At 38.3% G+C, this 22,631-nt stretch overlaps 1 protein-coding gene across 1 annotated transcript in view; it reads left to right on the forward strand.

The window, feature by feature from the left end:
• Nucleotides 1-22,631, forward strand: part of EYS (eyes shut homolog) — a 1,726,005-nt gene that overhangs the window by 1,293,930 nt on the left and 409,444 nt on the right. The window lies entirely within an intron of this gene.

Here is a 22,631-nt window from a genome sequence, read left to right on the forward strand (position 1 = left end):
GAAAAAAGAGACATAACAACTGACACTGCAGAAATACAAAGGATCATGAGAGATTACTACAAGCAACTATATGCCAATAAAATGGACAACCTGGAAGAAATGGACAAATTCTTTGAAATGCACAACGTTCCGAGACTGAACCAGGAAGAAATAGAAAATGTGAACAGACCAATCACAAGCAGTGAAATTGAAACTGTGATTAAAAACCTTCCAACAAACAAAAGCCAATGACCAGATGGCTTCACAGGCGAATTCTATCAAATGTTTAGAGAAGAGCTAACACCTGTCCTTCTCAAATTCTTCCAAAATATAGCAGAGGGAGGAACTCTCCCAAACTCATTCTATGAGGCCACCATCACCCTGAAATCAAAACCAGACAAAGTTGTCACAAAGAAAGAAAACTACAGGCCAATAACCCTGATGAACATAGATGCAAAAATTCTCAACCAAATATTAGCAAACAGTATCTAACAGCACATTAAAGGGATCATACATTATGATCAAGTGGCATTTATCACAGGAATGCAAGGATTCTTCAATATAAGCAAATCAATCAATGTGATACACCATATTAACCAACTGAAGGAGAAAAACCATATGATCATCTCAATAGATGCAGAGAAAGATTTTGACAAAATTCAACACACATTTATGAAAAAAGCCTCCAGAAGTAGGCATAGGGGGAACTCTCCTCAACATAATAAAGGCCATATATGACAAACCCACAGCCAACATCGTCCTCAGTGGTGAAAAACTGAAACCATTTCCACTAAATTCAGGAACAAGACAAGGTTGCCCACTCTCACCACTATTATTCAACATAGTTTTGGAAGTTTTAGCCTCAGCAATCAGAGAAAAAAAAGAAATAAATTAAAACCAAATTGGAGAAGAAGAAGTAAAGCTGTCACTGTTTGCAGATTACATGATACTATACATAGAGAATCCTAAAGATGCTACCAGAAAACTACTAGAGCTAATCGATGAATTTGGTAAAGTAGCAGGATACAAAATTAATGCACAGAAATCTCTTGCATCCCTGTACACTAATGATGAAAAATCTGAAAGTGAAATTAAGAAAACACTCCCGTTTACCATTGCAACAAAAAGAATAAAATACCTAGGAATAAACTTACCTAAGGAGACAAGAGACCTGTATGCAGAAAATTATAAGACACTAATGAAAGAAAGTAAAGGTGATACAAATAGATGGAGAGATATACCATGTTCTTGGATTGGAAAAATCAACATTGTGAAAATGACTCTACTACTCAAAGCAATCTACAGATTCAATGCAATCCCTATCAAACTACCACTGGCAGTTTTCACAGAAATAGAACAAAAAATTTCACAATTTGTATGGAAACACAAAAGACCCTGAATACCCAAAGCAATTTTGAGAAAGAAAAACGGATCTGGAGGAATCAGGCTCCTTGACTTCAGACTCTACTACAAAGCTACAGTAATCAAGACAGTATGGTACTTGCACATAAACAGAAATATAGATCAATGGAAGAGGATAGAAAGCCCAGAGATAAATCCACGCACATATTGTCACCTTATCTTTGATAAAGGAGGCAAGAATATACAGTGGAGAAAAGACAGCCTCTTCAATAAGTGGTGATGGGAAAACTGGAGAGCTACATGTAAAAGAAAGAAATTAGAACACTCCCTAACACCATACACAAAAATAAACTCAAAATGGAGTAAAGTCCTAAATGTAACACCAGACACCATCAATCTCTTAGAGGAAAACATAGGCAGAACTCTCTATGACATAAATCACAGGAAGATCCTTTTTGATCCACCTCCTAGAGAAATGGAAATAAAAATAAAAAAAAAACAAATGGGACCTAATGAAACTTAAGATTTTGCACAGCAAAGGAAACCATAAAAAAGACAACACTCAGAATGGGAGAAAGTATTTCCAAATGAAGAAACTGACCTAGGATTAATCTCCAAAATTTACAAGCAGCTCATGCAGCTAAATATCAAAAAAACAAACAACCCACTCCAAAAATGGGCAGAAGACCTAAATAGACATTTCTCCAAAGATATACAGTTTGCCAACAAACACATGAAAGAATGCTCAACATCATTAATCATTAGAGAAATGCAAATCAAAACTACAATGAGATATCATCTCACACCAGTCAGAATGGCCATCATGAAAAAACCTACAAACAATAAATGCTAGACAGGGAGTGGAGAAAAGGGAACCCTCTTGCACTGTTGGTGGGAATGTAAATTGATACAGCCACTATGGAGAACAGTATGGAGGTTCCTTAAAAAACTAAAAATAGAACTACCATACGACCCAGCAATCCCACTACTGGGCATATACCCTGAGAAAACCATAATTCAAAAAGAGTCATGTATCAAAATGTTCATTGCAGCTCTATTTACAATAGCCAGGACATGGAAGCAACCTAAGTGTCCATCAACAGATGAATGGATAAAGAAGATGTGGCACATATATACAATGGAATAATTCTCAGCCATAAAGCGGAACGAAACTGAATTATTTGTAGTGATGTAGATGGACCTAGAGACTGTCATACAGAGTGAAGTAAGTCAGAAAGAGAAAAACAAATACAGTATGCTAACACATATATATGGAATCTAAAAAAAAAGAAAATGGTCAGAAGAACCTAGGGGCAAGACGGGAATAAAAATGCAGACCTACTAGAGAATGGTCTTGAGGACACAGGGAGGGGGAAGGGTAACCTGGGACAAAGTGAGAGAGTGGCATGGACATATATACACTACCAAATGTAAAATAGATAGCTAGTGAGAAGCAGCCGCATAGCACAGGGAGATCAGCTCGGTGCTTTGTGACCACCTAGAGGGGTGAGATAGGGAGAGTGGGAGGGAGGGAGAAGCAAGAGGGAAGAGATATGGGGACATATACATATGTATAACTGATACACTTTGTTATAAAACAGAAACTGACACACCATTGTAAAGCACTTATACTCTAATAAAGATGTTTTAAAAAAAAAGAAAAGAAAGCTGAAAATAAAATACACCAAAATTTTTATTGTGTTGGGACTGCGAGAAGATTTTTCATTTCTTTCTGAGTACATTCTATATATTTTTATTCACACAGTTCATGAATTACTTTTGTAACCAAACATATGATAAACATTTTAAAAGTAAAATAGCCTAGAAGCAGGAGACACTATTTTGCATTTAAAACAACACATATGACTTTTGAAATTACATTAGCTTGTGTTCAGATGTTATCCTGTTCAGGCTATGGTGTGCCACGGTATCAAGCAACCCCAGTAGTCTCATTGGCTTTAACAACTAAACGTTTATTTATTTATTTTTTTTAACGTCTTTATTGGAGTATAATTGCTTTACAATGGTGTGTTAGTTTCTGCTGTATAACAGAGTGAATCAGCTCTATGTGTACATATATCCCCATATCCCCTCCCTCCTGCGTTTCCGTCCCACCCTCCCTACCCCACCCCTCTAGGTGATCACAAAGCACGGAGCTGATCTCCCTGTCTGACGCGTGCAAAGGCCACAGTTGCTCCGAAGAAGCTGTTCTCTGTGGGGTGGCTCAGCATCCAGGCTGGGCTGCTCTGCCGGCCCCTGTGCCCATGAGCGAGCTTCCGCAGCCTGGGTAGCACTGGAAGGGGGTGCTGGAGAGCTGAGCACCAACAATGAGAATATCCATTCAGAAGCGGCCAGCCATTTCAGCTCCCATCTCATCGCCAGGCACAATACTGGAAAGTTCAGTTCTCCTAGTTCTGGAAGTAGAGATAGATAAGGTCCCAGTAAACCTTAGATATTGTCTACCATAGTCACTAGCCTCCTGGATGCCACTGGGCCATGGACTTCTCTCAGATTATTTAATCATGTAATAGCCTCATTTGACTATTTAAATTACAAAACATATGTAAAGTCATTACTGTGCTGCCTGGTGCGGACTAAGTAGTTAGTAAATGTTCACATTAGTCCCCTTTGGGCTGTAGCTGCAGTCAAATATATAAAACCATACTGTAAGTTACCTATATTAGAGTATTACCATTCCTCCTGCCTTTGAGGAATGATATCTGACATAACCTGCATAGCTATATTCTTTGACTAAGTTTAACAACAGAATTTTTATCTTGTATTATACCTTTTTTTTAACATCTTTATTGGTGTATAATTGCTGTACATTGTTGTGTTAGTTTCTGCTGCATAACAAAGTGAATCAGCTATACGTATACATATATCCCCATATACCCTCCCTCTTGCATCTCATACCTACCCTCCCTATCCCACCCTTCTGGTGGTCAAAAAGCACTAAGCTGATCTCCCTGTGCTATGTGTCTGCTTCCCACTACTGATCTATTCTACATTTGGTAGTGTGTATATGTCCATGCCCTTCTCTCACTTTGTCCCAGCTTACCCTTCCCCCACCCGGTGTCCTCAAGTCCATTCTCTACGTCTGTGTCTTAATTCCTGTCCTGCCCCTAGGTTCTTCAGAAACTTTTTTTTTTTTTTTAGATTCCATACATATGTGTTAACATACAGTAATTGTTTTTCTCTTTCTGGCTTACTTCAATCTGCATGACAGTCTCTAGGTCCATCCACCTCACTACAAATAACTCAGTTTTGGTGTTTTTTATGGCTGAGTAACATTGCATTGTATATATGTGCCAAATCATCTTTATCCATTCATCTGTCGATGGACACTTAGGTTGCTTCCATGTCCTGGCTATTGTAATTAGAGCTGCAATGAACATTGTGGTACATGACTATTTTTGATTTATGGTTTTCTCAGGGTATATGCCCAGTAGTGGGATTGCTGGGTCATATGGTAGTTCGATTTTAGTTTTTTAAGGAACCTCCATACTGTTCTCCATAGTGGCTGTATCAATTTACACTCCCACTAACAGTGCAAGAGGGTTCCCTTTTCTCCACACCCTGTCCAGCATTTATTGTTTGTAGATTTTTTGATGATGGACATTCTGACCAGTGTGACGTGATACCACATTGTGGTTTTCATTTGCATGTCTCTAATGATTAGTGATGTTGAGCATCCTTTCATATGTTTGTTGAAAATCTGTATGTCTTCTTTGGAGAAATGTCTATTTAGGTGTTCTGCCCATTTTTAGATTGGATTGTTTTTTTTTTTTTTAATATTGAGCTGCGTGAGCTCCTTGTATATTTTGGAGATTAATCCTTTGTCAGTTGCTTCATTTGCAAACATTTTCTCCCATTCTTAAGGTTCTCTTTTCATCTTGTTTATGGTTTCTTTAGCTGTGCAAAAGCTTTTAAGTTTCATTAGGTCTCATTTGTTTATTTTTCTTTTTACTTCCATTTCTCTAGGAGGTGGGTCAAAAAGATCTTGCTGTGATTTATGTCGTAGAGTGTTCTGCCTAAGTTTTCCTCTAAGAGTTTGATGGTGTCTAGACTTACATTTAGATCTTTAATCCATTTTGAGTTTATTTTTGTGTATGGTGTTAGGGAGTGTTTGAATTTCATTCTTTTACATGTAGCTGTCCAGTTTTCCCAGCACCACTTATTGAAGAGTCTGTCTTTTCTCCATTGTATATCCTTTCCTCCTTTACCAAAAATAAGGTGACCGTATGTGCAAGGATTTATCTCTGGGTTTTCTACCCTGTTCCATTGATCTATATTTCTGTTTTTGTGCCAGTACCATACTGTCTTGATTAATGTAGCTTTGTAGTAGAGTCTGAAGACTGGGAGACTGATTCCTCCACCTCCCTTTTTCGTTCTCAAGATTGCTCTGGGTATTCAGGGTCTTTTGTGTTTCAATACAAATTGTGAAAGTTTTTGTTCTAGTTCTGTGAAAAATGCCATTGGTAGTTTGATAGGGATTGCATTGAATCTGTAGATTGCTTTGGGTAGTATAGTCATTTTCACAATATTGAATCTTCCATTCCAAGAACATGGTATATCTCTCCAGCTGTTTGTAACATCTTTAATTTCTTTCATCAGTGTCTTATAGTTTTCTGCATACAGGTGTTTTGTCTCCATAGGTAGGTTTATTCCTTGGTATTTTTTTCTTTTTGTTGCAATGGTAAACGGGAGAGTTTCCTTAATTTTATGTTCAGATTTTTCACCATTAGTGTATAGGAATGCAAGAGATTTCTGTGCATTAATTTTGTATCCTGCTGCTTTATCAAATTCATTGATTAGCTCTAGTTGTTTTCTGGTAGCATATTTAGGATTCTCTATGTATATTAGCATGTCATCTGCAAACAGTGACATTTTTACTTCTTCTTTTCCAATTTGGATTCCTTTTATTTCTTTTTCTTCTCTGAGTGCTGTGGCTAAAACTTCCAAAACTATGTTGAATGATAGTGGTGAGAATGGACAAACTTGTCTTGTTCCTAATCTTAGTGGAAATGGTTTCAGGATTTCACCATTGAAAATGGTGTTGGCTGTGGATTTCTCATATATGACCTTTATTATATTGAGGTGCATTCCCTCATTGCCTACTTTCTGGAGGATTTTTATCATAAATCAGTGTTGATTTTTGTCAAAAGCTTTTTCTGCATCCATTGAGATGATCATATGGTTTTTCTCCTTCAATTTGTTAATATGGTGTATCACATTGATTGATTTGTGTATATTGAAGAATCCTGCATTCCTGGGATAAACCTCACTTTATCACGGTGTATGATCCTTTTATTGTGCTGTTGGATTCTGTTTGCTAGTATTTTGTTGAGGATTTTTGCATCTATGTTCATCAGGGATATTGCCCTGTAGTTTTCTGTCTTGTGACATCTTTGTCTGGTTTTGGTATCAGAGTGAGGTTGGCCTCAGAGAATGAGTTTTGGAGTGTTCCTCCCTCTGCTATATTTTGGAAGAGTTTGAGAAGGATAGGTGTTAACTATTCTCTAAATGTTTGATAGAATTCGCCTGTGAAGCCATGTAGTCCTGAGGTTTTGTTTGTTGGAAGATTTTTAATCACAGTTTCAATTTCAGTGCTTGTGATTGGTCTGTTTATATTTTCTATTTCTTCCTAGTTCAGTCTTCGAAGGTTTTGCTTTTCTAAGAATTTCTCCATTTCTTCCAGGTTGTCCATTTTATTGGCATATAGTTGTTTGTAGTAATCTCTCATGGTCCTTTGTATTTCTGCAGTGTCAGTTGTTGCTTCTTTTTCATTTCTAATTCTATTGATTTGAGTCTTCTCCCTTTTTTTCTTGATGAGTCTGGTAAATGGTTTATCAATTTTGTTTATTTTCTCAAAGAACCAGCTTTTAGTTTTATTGATCTTTGCTATTGTTTCCTTCATTTCTTTTTCATTTATTTCTGATCTGATCTTTATGATTTCTTTCCCTCTGCTAACTCTGGGGTTTTTTTTGTTCTTCTTTCTCTGATTGCTTTAGGTGTAAGGTTACGTTTTTTATTTGATATTTTTCCTGTATCTTGAGGTAGGATTGCATTGCTATAAACTTCCCTCTTACAACTGCCCTTGCTGCATCCCATAGGTTTTGGTCATCATGTTTTCATTGTCATTTGTTTCTAGGTATTTCTTGAATTCCTCTTTGATTTCTTCAGTGATCTCTTGGTTATTAAGTAGTGTATTGTTTAGCCTATATGCGTTTGTAGTTTTAATAGTTTTTTTCCTGTAATTGATGTCTAGTCTCATAGCGTTATGTTCAGAAAAGATACATGATAAAATTTCAATTTTCTTAAATTTGCCAAGGCTTGATTTGTGGCCCAGGATATGATCTATCCTGGATAATGTTCCATGGGCACTTGAGAAGAAAGTATATTCTGTTGTTTTTGGATGGAATGTCCTATAAAGATCAATTAAGTCCATCTTGTTTAATGTATCACTTAAAGCTTGTGTTTCCTTATTTATTTTCACTTTGGATGATCTGTCCATTGGTGAAAGTGGGGTGTTAATATCGCCTATTATTATTGTGTTACTTTCGATTTCCCCTTTTATGTCTGTTAGCATTTGCCTTGTGTACTGAGGTGCTCCTATGTTGGGTGCATGAAGATTAACAATTGTTATATCTTCTTCTTGGATTGATCCTTTGATCATTATGTAGTGTCCTTCTTTGTCTCTTGTAATAGTCTTTATTGTAAAATCTCTTTTTTCTGATATGAAAATTGCTACTCCAGCTTTCTTTTGATTTCCATTTGCATGGACTATCTTTTTCCATGCCCTCACTTCCAGTCTGTATGTGTCCCTTGGTCTGAAGTGGATCTGTTTTAGACAGCATATATATACATGTCTTTTTTTTTTTTATCCATTCAGCCAGTGTATGTCTTTTGGTTGGAACATTTAATCCAGTTACATTTCAGGTAGTTATCGATATGTATGTTCCTATTACCATTTTCTTAATTGTTTTGGGTTTAATATTGTAGGTCTTTTCCTCCTCTTGCATTTCCTTCCTAGAGAAGTTCCTTTAGCATTTGGTGTAAAGCTGGTTTGGTGGTGCTGAATTCTCTTAGCTTTTGCTTGTCTGTAAAGGTTTTAATTTCTCAGTCGAATCTGAATGAGATCCTTGATGGGTAGAGTAATCTTGGTTGTAGGTTTTTCCCTTTCATCACTTTAAATATGTCCTGCCACTCCCTTCTGGCTTGCAGAGTTCCTGCTGAAAGATCAGCTGTTAACCTTATGGGGATGCCCTTGCATGTTATTTGTTGCTTTTCCCTTGCTGCTATTAATATTTTTATTTGTATTTAATTTTTGATAGTTTGATAAATATGTGTCTTGACATGTTTCTCCTTTGATTTATCCTGTATGGGACTCTCTGCCCTTCCTGGAGTTGATTGACTATTTCCCTTCCCATGTTAAGTAAGTTTTCAACTATAATCTCTTCAAATATTTTCTCAGTTCCATTCTTTTTCTCTTCTTCTTCTGGGACCCAAATAATACGAATGTTGGTGTGTTTAATATTGTCCCAGAGGTCTCTGAGACTGTCCTCTATTCTTTTCAATCTTTTTTCTTTATTCTGCTCTGCAGTAGTTATTTCCACTATTTTATCTTCCAGGTCACTTATCAGTTCTTCTGCCTCAGTTATTCTGCTATTGATTCTGTCTAGAGAACTTTAAATTTCATTTATTGTGTTGTTCATCATTGTTTGTTTGCTCTTTCATTCTTCTAGGTCCTTGTTAAACGTTTGTTTTATTTTCTCCATTCTATTCGTGAGGTTTTGGATCATCTTTACTATAATTACTCTGAATTATTTTTCAGGTAGACTGCCTATTTTCTCTTATTTTGTTTGGTCTAGTGGGCTTGTACCTTGCTCATTCATCTACTGCATATTTCTCTGTCTTCCCATTTTGCTTAACTTACTGTGTTTTGGGGTCTCCTTTTCATAGACTCTGGGTTTGTTGTTCCCATTGTTTTTGGTGTCTGCCCCCAGTGGGTAATGTTGGTTCAGTGTGTTGTGTAGGCTTCCTGGTGTATGGGACCGGTGCCTGTGTTCTGGTGGATGAGGCTGGATCTTGTTTTTCTGGTGGGCAGGACCATGTCTGGTGGTGTGTTTTGAGGTGTCTGTGAACTTAGTATGATTTTAGGCAGCCTCTCTGCTAATGGGTGGGTTTGTGTTCCTGTCTTGCTAGTTGTTTGGCATAGGGTGTCCAGCACTTAGCTTGCTGGTTGCTGAGTGGAGCTGTGTCTTATCGTTGAAGTGGAGATCTCTGGCAGAGCTTTGGCTGTTTGATATTACATGGGGCCGGGAGTTCTCTGGTGCCCCAATGTTCTGAACTCTGCTCTCCCACCTCAGAGGCTCAGGCCTGACACACAGCCAGAGCACCAAGACCCTGTCAGGCACATGGCTCAGAAGAAAAGCGAGAAAAAAAGAAAGAAAGAAAGAAAGAAAGAAAGAAAGAAAGAAAGAAAGAAAGAAAGAAAAAAAGAAAGGAGAAAAATAAAATAAAGTTATTAAAGTAAAAAATAAAAAAAAATTATTAAAAATGAAAAAAGTAAAAGTAAAAAAAAAGGAAGAAAGAAAGAAGAGAGCAACCAAACCAAAAAATAAATCCACCATTTATAACAAGCACTGAAAACTATACAAAAAAAAAAAAAAAAACAGAACCCTAGGACAAATTGTAAAAACAAAGCTATCCAGACAAAATCACACAAAGAAGCATACACATACACACTCACAAAAAGAGGAAAAGGAAAATATTTATATATTATATATATATATTTAAAAAAAGGAAGAGCGCAACCTAATCAATAAACAAATCTACCAATGATACTAAGCTCTAAATACTATACTAAGATAAACATAGAACCAGAAAAAAATTAGATGCAGAAAGAAAACCCCAATTCTGCAATTGCTCCCAAAGTCCATCCCCTCAATTTTGGGATGATTCGTTGTCTATTCAGGTATTCCAGAGATACAGGGTACATCAAGTTGATTGTGGATATTTAATCTGCTGCTCCTGTGTCCGCTGGGAGAAATTTCCCTTTCTCTGTTCACCCAGCTCCTGGGGTTCAGCTTTGGATTTGGCCCCATCTCTGCATGTATGTCCCCTGAGGGTGTCTTTTCCTGCCCAGACAGGATGGGGTTAAAGTGGCAGCTGATTAAGAGGCTCTGGCTCACTCAGACCAGGCATGGAATGTGGGGCAAGCCTGCTGTGGCAGAGGCCAGTGTGACGTTGCAACAGCCTGCGGCACGCCCCGTGCATTCTCCCGGGGAAGTTGTCCCTGAATCACGGGAGCCTGGCAGTGGCGAGCTGCACAGGCTCCCAGGAGGTGTGTTGTGTATAGTGACTGGTGCTGGCACACAGGCTTTTTGGTGGCCACAGCAGCAGCCTTAGCATCTCATGCCTGTCTCTGGGGTCCGCACTGATAGCTGCAGCTCACGCCCGTCTCTGGAGGTCGTTTAGACGGTTCTCTGAATCCCCTCTCCTCGAGCACCCTGAATCAATGGTTTCTTGCCTCTTCAGCAGGTCCAGACTTTTTCCCGGACTCCCTCCCGGCTAGCTGTGGTGCACTAGCTCCCTTCAGGCTGTGTTCACCCAACCAACCCCAGTTGTCTCCCTGTGATCCGACCTCCGAAGCCCGAGCCTCAGCTCCCAGCCCCCACCCGCCCTGGCAGGTGAGCAGACAAGCCTCTCGGGCTGGTGAGTGCTGGTCAACACCAATCATCTGTGTGGGAATCTCTCCGCTTTGCCCTCTGCACCCTTATTACTGCGCTCTCTTCCGTGGCTCCAAAGTTTCCACCCCGCCACCCCCATCTCCGCCAGTGAAGGGGCTTCCTAGTGTGTGGAAACGTTTCCTCCTTCACAGCTCCCTCCCATTGGTGCAGGTCCCATCCCTATTCTTTTGTCTCTGTTTTTTTTCTTTTTTCTTTTGCCCTATGTATGTACATGGGGTGTTTCTTGCCTTTTGGGTAGTCTGAGGTCTTCTGCCAGTGTTTAGTAGGTGTTCTGTAGGAGTTGTTCCTCATGTAGATGTATTTCGATGTATTTGTGGGGAGGAAGTTGATCTCCATGTCTCACTCCTCCACCATGTTGACGGTCCCCATATTATACTTTTTAATCCAGGGTTTCCAATGGGTCTGTATGAATTGGTGATGTGTTCATAAATATCAGTCTGCTTTTCTACAAGCAAAGACTGACCAACCATTCATCTCACACAGCAGGTACTGGGAAAATACTAGCATGGTCCTGAACCATCATTTTGGCTTCATCCACTCCCGTCACTCACGCTATACATATGTGAGTGAACAGTGTTGAGTGTACAGGACCCATTGGCTTAGATGCCCTCTGTCCCTAAGGAGTTATTGGATATGATGGAAAATGAATGATCTTTGGTATCAAGCAAGTGCACACTGAAATCTTCCTTCTATCACTGGTGTATCATGCAATCTTACAGACCTGACTAGCCTCACTGAGCTTCAATTTCTTCATCGGAGAAATGGATGTAAAATATTTCTGTCTCCCACATCACGTGTCTTCAGCCCGCCTTTGATTTCTGACCCAGTTTGGGTGAGAACCTGGACAGCTAGAAATCAGCCAATTATACTCACACAAGTCACTGTGAACCTCATAAATAACTGCTTATAAAACCCAAACTAAATGTATTCCCAAGTCAACCACCATTAACTAGGTCCCTAAAATGCCCCTGGCCACTCAAAATTATGCAACCCAAGGAGGAGTGTGACAGAGGACTTCGGAATAGAAAAAGAAAATGGAGTAGCTCATTGTGGAGTTATACTCACTTACTTGAGAAGACTTACAAATGTAAAGCCATGCAGACACCCTGCTGGAACTTTTGTCAGAACCTCGGAGGGATCAATGCCAGTGAGGGGCGCTGAAGCTTGAACTTCATTAACTTCATGACCATCCGCTCAGGTCCTGGTTATTGGCTGATGGAAGGACTAGGAGGGAATAAGGATAAGGAAGAATAGATTTTTTTTTATAAGTTTATTTATTGATTTATTTTTGGCTGCCTTAGGTCTTCGTTGCTGTGTGTGGGCTTTCTCTAGTTGCACAGAGCGGGGGCTACTCTTCGTGGCCATGCTCGGGCCTCCCACTGCAGTGGCTTTTCTTGTTGTGGAGCACGGGCTCTAGGCATGCAGGCTTCAGTAGTTGTGGCATATGGGCTCTGTAGTTGTGGCTTGCAGGCTCTAGAGCGCAGACTCAGTAGTTGTGGCACATGGGTTTAGTTACTCCACGGCGTGTGGGATCTTCCTGGACCAAGGCTCGAACCCACGTCCCCTGCATTGGCAGGTGGATTCTTAACCACTGTGCCACCAGGGAAGTCCAGAACAGATCTTCTTATGAAAGCATTTTGTATTCCATGTGGGGAATATAGGCAGGAGTCATATGGTAAGCTTTTTATTTTTTCCCTCAATTATTAAAATCTTAATTTAAAAATGCATGAAGAACTTTATTTTAAGAGTAAAGAAAAAAAGGTTTTAAAATTTAAGCATGTACTTATTCTGGGGAATGAATTGGAAATGAGCAAGAGGAAGAGTAAAACTCGATTCATTTTGTGCTTGTGATTTCTCATATATGCCTGTGAGACTAAAGGAAGAATTTGACAAGTAGAGGATTTCAGGGGAGAAAATAACTCAAAGTGACAAAGTCTTTTCAAACACTTTATATATAATTGACATAGAATTACACATTTGTGTTTTATCTCTAAGTGTCATGCTAGATCCACTCTTTTTAATTGAAGTATAGTTAATTTATAATATTTGTTTAGTTTCAGATGTACCACATAGTGACTTGATATTTTTATAGATTATACTCGATTTAAAGTTATTATAAAATATTGGCTATATTTCCCTGTGCTGCACAATATATCCTTGTAGGTTATTTATTTTATGCATAGTAGTTTGCAGCTCTTACTCCCCTACCCCTATCTTGCCCCTCCCTCACTTCTTTCCCCATTGGTAACTATTAGTTTGTTCTCTGTACTAATTCAGGCCCTCATCATTTTCTACTTGAAGTAAGGCAACATAACAGTTCTGTTCACTTCCTAGCATACTCTCTACTTTTTAACCAAGCAATACTTGCCCTACATTACTGCAGAAATTATCATTATAAATCATAAGGCTGATCATTGCCCCTCCTTTCTTTAATCCTCAATGGCTTTCCATATATAGCAAGTTCAAGCTGTTCTGTGACCTGATCTAAGACATCTGGCCAGTTTCATCTCTACGTAACATTCCTTTCCCTTGAATGCATTTGCCTGTTATACCTTAGGTTCCAGACATACTATATTGTTATTGCTCACTGAACCGACTCTGTTTTTTCCAACCTGTGTCTCTGTACCTGATGCTTCCGTTTCTTGGACTGTTCCTGCAGTGTCCTGCTGGCTAAGTCAGGGCCTTCCTTTAGAGCTCAGCTCAGAACTTGCCCCTGCTGGGATGGCTTTCCCAACACCACCTGTCTGTGTTAAGGACCCTCCTATGTGTTTCCATAGCACCCCAGACCCTTTGTTATATTCCATTATAGCAACCTCTTCATTTGTCTGGCTTGGAGCTTCAAGTATCCAGGACCATAAACAGGAGGCTGTTTATAGGTGCAGGATTTCTCCACTCTATTCAATTGCCTCCTTTCTTCTTGAAGAAAGGAGAAGACCTTTCTTCTCCTCCCCACTTTGAGGACTCACAGTTCCTCACCATTTATTATCCAGTCCACTTTGCTCCCTCTTCCTGCAAGACCAACCTGATCTGATAGAAACACTACACTTCAAGCTCGAATCTGAATATGTCTGACTCAGACCTAGGCTGGTAGCTTCACTGACATTGTATTTCTGCTTTTGGTACAGGATCAAGAAGGGAGAATTGCTCTGGAGGTGTCAATGACAGCATGGTGGAGAGTATAAATACACAAAAACATGCAAAGTTTAGTTCTAGATATAAAATACTGCCACACATTCAATACAGGTTTTAGAGATCTGAATGTTTAACCTTATCCTTACATTGAAGGAAAAATTGCCCATTTTTTAAAAAATTAACATTTTAGGTTGTAGATCACTCACTGTATGTGATTAAAATCAATTAGGAATGAACTAGAAGGACAATCCGCATATGATTATAGCCTGTGAGTTTAAATACAGTATGTTCCAAAGTTAATGGATTTCAGCATAAAATAAAGATGTTCTGTTAAAAGGGCTTGTTTTCATTGCTTTTTATGATTTTCCAAGTTGTCCTTTAGTTGGGTGCCAAAAATAAGAAAAATAGGCTATTTCAAGTATTAACACTTTTGTTCTGGCACATGGGCTTTCTTTCTAGTCAATCATCTACAATACTAAAAGTGATCAACATGCTTTCCATTTAAGGAAATGTTTGTGAGAAGCAATTTCTTTCTTTTATAATAAATACTATATCCCATATTCAAATATCACTCCGTTCCTGCCAAGACAAAAGCCTTCTGGCCTTTTGGTAATTCAACATAACTATTCCAACAACACCACTGACTCAAATGTTTTTGAAGATGGGCACATATATCTATACCTAAAGAACTTTGCTAGAAATCTCTAGGTATCTCTCAAGCCAACGAGCACAGAATGCACTGTGCTACCAAAAATCCTACTTAGTATAAACTAGTTAAGAAACATAGATACATGTACATTTGGAATTTTGCCTTGTGCTAAGTGAAATTAAAATGAGAATGGAAATTATTTTTTTAAAATTGATAAAATGCACCTTTGAACATAGAACAGTACATTATAAAAGTAGGATATGAATAAAGACTACAAGTTCATAAAAGCACACTTTTAAACAGGTTAATAACAATGGTGTTAACAATAGTGTTTTTGATTCTGTCTTGGTCAGGATCCCAATAGGAAACAGATGGCACACTCAAATTAGGGCAATTTGAAGATGATTCAAAGGGATATTTAGGACTATATGGTCAAGGTATAGAGAAACCACGAAGGACAGTGTGATATCCTAGGGTTAGTGTTAGAGGAGCTTTTATTACTCCTAGGCTATAACAGGGACAAGGGTGCTAGCAGTTAGTTACCAAAACCTGGAGGGAGAGAGCTGTGTAGAGAGGGCTGGTGACCTTCAGTAAGGGGGCCCAGCCTGAGCAGAGGACTGCGCTGTACAGGGTGAAGCTGGTATCATATCAGCCCAGGCTCACTCTGCCCCTTCCCATGGAGCTCTTTCTGGGGGTCCCCACTGGTTGAACCCAGTAGGGCATCAGAAGGAAGAGTGGCCCACTGATGAGGTCCATCCAGATCAGCCACCATGGGCTGAGAGCAGAATGGAAATGGCGGGGGGGGGTGTACGTCTAGAGAGACAGATAAGAAATATCCAGCAGAGCTACCAATATTAAAGATTATATGCTCTGAAAATAAACCACAAACCACACTTAGAGAATTTTTAACTCAATCTATAGAAAAGGAAATTAAATCAATATCATCTAAAGTCTCAAAGTTTAAACAAAATATATTGAATGTCTTCTTGTTAAACGTTTGCAGATATTAGCAAAATATATTTTTGTGATTCAGGTTTATTAACCAGTATAAACATCCAGACAAAGCAGTCTGAGGGTTACCCCAGGAATGGAAGATAAATTGGTCTGGATGTTGTGTCGTCCACCATCAGCCACCTAAACTTTCATTTTTCCATATTTTTGTCTGTTTGTCCACCCACATATCCATCTGTCCATTTATTTGCTTATTCATTCACACAATATTTAATGAGTCTAATTCTGTGCTATCTCTGCTCAAACTCTTCAATACACATACTGAAGGCCCTCTAACACATTAGACTTTAGTGACCAATCTTGATGCATATTTTATGAAATCAATACTGTAAGGCTGCTTTTGTAATCAAAACTGAGAGATTGCAGAGCACTGTACCAGTAAATATTCCTCCCCTTTCTAATATCATGTACTAACTTGTTTTCATGGAGTGGCTCTTCAGAATTGGTAGGTTCCCACATTTTGTTCAATTTAACCAACACTGGCTTGTTTTTCTAGTGAAGGATCAGTTTTAACACATTTTGATACTGATACAGAGAACTTGATGCAGTATTTGTATCTTTTAATCCGTGTAGCCTTTGGAGTTATGAGCTTCTGCAGCTAAAGAGCTGGGTCAGTACAGTTTGCGTGTCATCTGTCCTCTTGACAGTAAGGAGATTCAGAATCGAATGGTCCATGAATGGGGACAGCATCCCTCACTCTTCCCCACCCCTTTACGTTTACGTCAAGTGTTACGACAGTACCGAGGCAGTACAGCCACAAGCTTGGTTTATGTGGGCCTCCAATTCTAACCAAACTCCAGACTTGGAGAGTCATTTTGGAGGAAATCAGTTTGTGTTGTTTCAAGCTAATAAAGTTGATGAGAGCAGAGGGGAAAGAAACCTATCATAAAGCCAGTAAATGTAGAAGCGTCTTTCGTATCCCAGGTGTGGATTCTACAACCGACCAAGCTGCAATGCAGTATTGATTTGACAGAGCCTCTGCTTCAATGATGTCTGTCTCACAATGGTTCCAAATGATTTCTGTACTTCAAAATAAAGCCAAACTCTGGAAACAAGCAAACAAACAAAAAAAAAAAAAGTGTGAAACTTTTCAAAACTCAAATTTTAAAATCTGAAATTACTCTTCTGACCACAACTTATCACCAATCAGTCCTCCATAGTCTTTTTTTTTTTTTTTTAATTGTTCTTAATTTTCACTGTGATTGCTTAGCCGTCTACCTCTACCCACTGAACATGGTGGTCGGCCATCTCAGGAAGCCCTTGCTGGCCCTGGAATATACTTCCATTTTGACTACCTTATACCTCCCTTTAGAGACTCCACTCAGGGTCCACTCTTCGTGGCCACTTCCCAGTTGCCAGAGTTTCCTTGGGAAAGTCATATGAAAATGCCCATGTTGGGTGAACGTGAATTCAGGATTCAACTGGACTTTTACCTTCTCAAGTCTCTTTTATTCATCTCTTCTTTATTCTCCATAAATTTCCTTCTATTATTATGCCAAAATGATGTCTCTAACATCTAGCCTGACCTACAATTCTTTCCCTCTCAGAGTGGGCATTAACAACTCTGGCTCTGCTGCCAGAGCTCCCCTCCACTGTGGCCTCACCTTTCATTGGGTTGATAACCCTGTCTATCAGCTCTCTTCTGAATTCAGTTCCTTGCCTGCCAACTTTAACTACCTGTGATACAGCTCAAATACTTTCCTTATAGTTTAGTCAGATCCTTCACTTGATGCCATCATGTCTTTGTGTGATTTCTCACAATTCTGAGGACACCATTTCTTTTCTCTAGTCCACTCCTTTTTTTTTCCTTTTTCTCAGAACAGCTGTTCTAGACCAGCCACACTGTTAAAGTGCCATCTCCTCCCTCCCAGAAGATTACCTTACTTCTGAATTCATGATTAAAATAGAAGCCAGAGGAGTAAACGCTCTTGACATACCACACATCTACATTCTTATTTATATCTGTTCTTACTCACCTTGCTCTCAGATCCTTTGAAAATGAAATGTTCTGACTCTCACTCAGATGAATTCCTACCTCTGCCTGGGTTTTATATCCCATCCCTTCCTTCTCTCTTCTTCCAAGACTTTGCTGTATTATGTACCCCTCTCTCCCATATCTTCCCTCTTTCTCACTTCACAACTCCCCCAAATTTCTTCTTTATTAAATAACCACCCTAGAAATATCTTTTTTAGTTCTATATATGCTTTTAGCCATTTCTCTCTTTCTCTTTGTAATCAACTTTCTTTAAAGAGTTGCCTAAACTAAAAGTCTGTTCTTTCACCTACCATTTATAGTTCATCTACTATTAATATCTATCAGTACTACTTACAAATGGATTTCTGTCCCACCAGCACATAAATTGTGCTTGGGTTTAGGAATTTTCAAGTCCAGTGAGTTTATTAACAGAGCTTCCATTCTCCTTGGCATTTGACACTAATTATATTCCCTCATTTAAATGTTCTCCTTTCTTGGCTTCTTTGACACAACTATATTTTTTTGTTTTCTCTCACCTTTCCGCTTTTACCTCAGTCTCTTCTAGTTGCTCCTCAATACTGTTATACATAAGTCTTCTTCATTCTAAATACTCTTCCCTTTGCCTCCATATGCCTCATATGTTCCCATGCTTTCAAATACTAACTATATACCAACTCTCCCCCAAATTTTATGCAACAAAATGGGAGCAGAGTACTAGTGAATCCGACATGTAGTTGAATGCCAGCTCTGGTACTTCATAACCAGAGCAAATTGGACAAAAGCTTCTCTGAACCAGGAACTCCTCAAATGTAAAAGTGAGAAGTAAAACTAACCACACATATCACTTACAAGATTGTTAACACAGCTCCTAGTAAGTAGTAGGCACTCAAGAAAGGTGACTCATTTTCTTTCTTCTTTCTGATTATCCCACCCCCTTCCCTCACCCAGACAGCTCTCCTGAATCCCAGTTCCATCATTTGTCTGGACCACCAAACCAGCTTTTTCTCCTACATCTCCAGGCTAGCTTAATGGAGTCATCGTTCTCTCGGTTGCTCATAGGAGAAATCTGGGCATTGTCATCCTTCTTTAGGTCAGTTCCACCCACACTCAATCAATCCCAAGTCCTATTAATTTTGTTTGCATATTATTCACACCCTTTCTTTCCCTTCCTACTCAGCTCCGAAAATCATCACCCTACTTTTATCATAGGAATAGTTCTGAATAAAAAATATGATTGTTATTCAAGATTGTCTATGAAAATACCTAAATGTTAAAGAATCCTGCTCAGGGGAGTTCATGATCTAGGTTTTGCTTTCTACTCTCACTTTCTGAACTTTCTGAGGGCCTTCCATACTGTAAAACTTGCACTTTCCAAAGTCTAACATTGTTTTTTGGGATTTTTTCTGTCACAAAGTATTATTTCTGTCATGAATTCCCCTCTGACCCTCTCTGTGTCTACTACTGGGTGGATATTTATTTTTCAGTAAATCAGCAAATCACCACCTGCTCTGTGCAACCATCCCTCAGCTTCCCACATTAATCTGAAGAGTTGCTCCATCCCTGAGTACCAATACTGTCTTGTAGATGCTTCTAGTGCAATGAAACATATTTAATTCTTTGCCTCCCTTACTAAATGGGAACATTTTGAGAACAGGGAACGTGTCTTGTCATTATATACCTAGCACCTGGCATATGCCTAACAAATAGATGCTCAGTGTATTTGTTAAATGAATCAGAGACATTAAATGACTTCACTCCTTACTTGATGGACATCTGTTTCCTCCTCTGGTCTTCCATCCTCGAAATCTCTCTAGATCAATACGCAGGGCTCCTTGTTCTCAGGTAGTCTGAATCCTCAATCTTTCAATCTTTGTGTGGAGTCTTGTCCACACACTTACCTGGGTTTCCATTTTCTCCATTTGCTACCTTCACCTTCAGCCTCTCCCTGCTTCCTGCTTCCTCTCTATCTCCTGCACTAACCTTCTTGGTATCTACATTTCCAAACCCTTCCTCAACTGCACTTCCCCATCAAGCCGAATTTATTTTTACCTTTTAATTCATTGTCAAAACTTTAAAAATTGTCTTCTGCATTTTAATTCATTTCTTCACCATCTACATATTTCTTAATCTGGGTATATATTTTTACTAAACTTATTTTTTAGACCTGTTATCCTACATAATGTGTTAGCATTTGCTATTATTAAAAAAATAATCTTTTTTACTAGAACTACCTATCCCCTTAGTCCAGATCACTGAAATATAATTAATCTATTTTCTATCTACTTTACCAGCTTTTTCTTCTTCAGATGAAGAAATGTAGGTCATCAAAAAGGCCTGCCCTCATCATTTCTACATTATTATAATAATATCTCTTATCACCCCCTGGCTTAAAACTGGCCAGTGGCATCTCATTGAAATAAACTAAATTCCAAAACTCTTATCATGGACTACAAGCCCCTAAATGACCTGGATCCTGTTTGAATAAATCTTGGACCTTATAATATACCATTCCAAGTTTTTCCATAAGTAGGCTGTACCCTTTCCTCTGTTACTAACAAACACCTACAAAACACTACTTCCTTAGGAGCTTTTAATGTAACAAGTCACTCTTTCTAGATCTTTGATGGGTCAAGCTTCAGATCAAAGATCGCTTCTTCAGGGAAGTGTCCCTGACCATCTGTGTGTCAGGAACCATCTCCAACTCCAGTCATTCTTTATGAGATACAAAAGGATAAAACTCAGGAAAGAGAGAGTGTAAACAAAGGAAAAGGAAGACATGGGATATAGGGGAATGGGGTAGCCATAGGAGAGCAGGGAAGACAAGTCCTATCATAGAGCTGTTCAGTTAGGCCCAGAGATCAACAGGGCAGTGGGAACTGATGTGCAGAAAGCTCCAGGAGAAAGGGCTATAGGGGAAAAGGAGGACAGTTGCTCATGGAGGACTAACTGTTGTTTTGGGACAGAGCTGAGGGTCTGATAACTGCTGAAAAAATTGCAAGATACAGAGAAAAGAAAATTGAAAAACACAATGAAAATTGGTATATGCATATAAATATTATAAATAAATACCTTTGTCTGCAATAAGCATTATTGATATAGTTAAAAGAATGTAATTGGATTGATCAAAATAGTTTCAAGTTGTGACACTTATATATAGATTAAGAGATACAGATATATAGATAGGGTACGTGAAGTAATATTAAAAAAAGCCAAGTCCTCCTCTTTCTTAACAAATCAACAAATAATGGCTAAACTTGGTAAGTTTTAAAAAAATCAGTAAACATATCTTTAGAGCTATAGAGAAAGTCACCAGATGAAAGAACTGAAAGTGTTGTTTTAATTGACTCTGGGAATGAGCCTGAGTTGTGCGAAGCTCTGCCATTCCGTCTGCTAGTTTTATGGTAAACATCCTGGCATCGCCTGATGTTTTTTAAAAACTAACACGTATGACTTTGACTAATTTTTTTAATTGAAATAAAGAATAATGAACAAGAATAAGAATTATAAATTAATATGAGAAATGTCAGCCATAGAGCTGCAGTTAAAATTGCAGCCAGTATAAGCCAAGGAGCTACACAGTTTACAAAGTGCTTCTTCCACATTGCCCAGGATCATAAGGGCAAACTCTCTCAGTGGCAGGACAGAGAGGTAGAGTGGTTCGTGTGGGCCCTCATGCTCAGTTTTCCAAAGAAGGTAGAAATTTTTTTAGCCAGGACATAAGCGTTTTTCATTCAACTCACCACCACCAGAACTTTTCAGAAGTGAGTGAAAATGCTGCACGTACCTGATCAAAGCACTGAAATAATCATTGTTTTGAGTTTCTTAGATCTCCAAGACCAAACTGAGGTAGAAGAAAATAGACTTATAGTCACCACAGACATGATACCAGGCCTGATTCAAGCCAAACTACATTGGGACATTTTCAGTTTCCTTTAATAAGTAAATTAATAAGTATACATATACACACATATCTATGTATGTAAATATCTATAACCATTTTTCATAAAAGAATTCAAAAGTCACTAACCTATAATTAAATGGAAGAAATTTTTAAAAATATAACATGAGATTGCAATGATTAAAGAGTTATTGAGAAGATGAAAGTGCAGCATTAATTAACAATATTAAACTATTACTTATTCAACAGTAAAAAAAATGAGAAAACAATTCAAGAAACAAAACGAAAATAGGAGAAATAAGAAACTCATTAGCTTATAAATAAATGAGAGAAAAGCAAAAGTGATAGAATAAAAATAGGTAAAGTTTGTTTAGTTCCAAATTTTTCCATAGATTCAGAAAATACACCATCAGTTCCAAATATAAATTATCTCATCTCTAGAATGAAAGAAGTAAAAGAATATTATCTCACAATAGCAGAATAAGAAAGACTAGAATAAGATTTTGGATAGTGAGAGGATTTTCCAGTCAAGAAATTTTCAAAATTATTTTACACGTTTAAGAAGGTTTTTGACATAATTATATTTTGGCAGTATTGGCAAATATACTGGAGTGCATTATATAGATTTGGACATACAGATATAAATATAGATAGATATAACAAAACAGTGTTAAGGTAAATTTGTAAAAGATTTACTTTGGATGTTACTCTAAACTGTACTTCTAAACCCAATTCACTCCTCATTTTTTAGCAGTAGAATAAATCCAAAACCATTTATTTCACCTTTGTAGAAAGATGATTTGTTTGAAGAAAATATTCTTCCTGTTTACAATTTACTTTCAGTTAATTACTTTATGACTGTTTGGAAGG

This window comes from Balaenoptera ricei, chromosome 12 (assembly GCF_028023285.1).
Source record: "Balaenoptera ricei isolate mBalRic1 chromosome 12, mBalRic1.hap2, whole genome shotgun sequence".
NCBI lineage: Eukaryota > Metazoa > Chordata > Mammalia > Artiodactyla > Balaenopteridae > Balaenoptera > Balaenoptera ricei.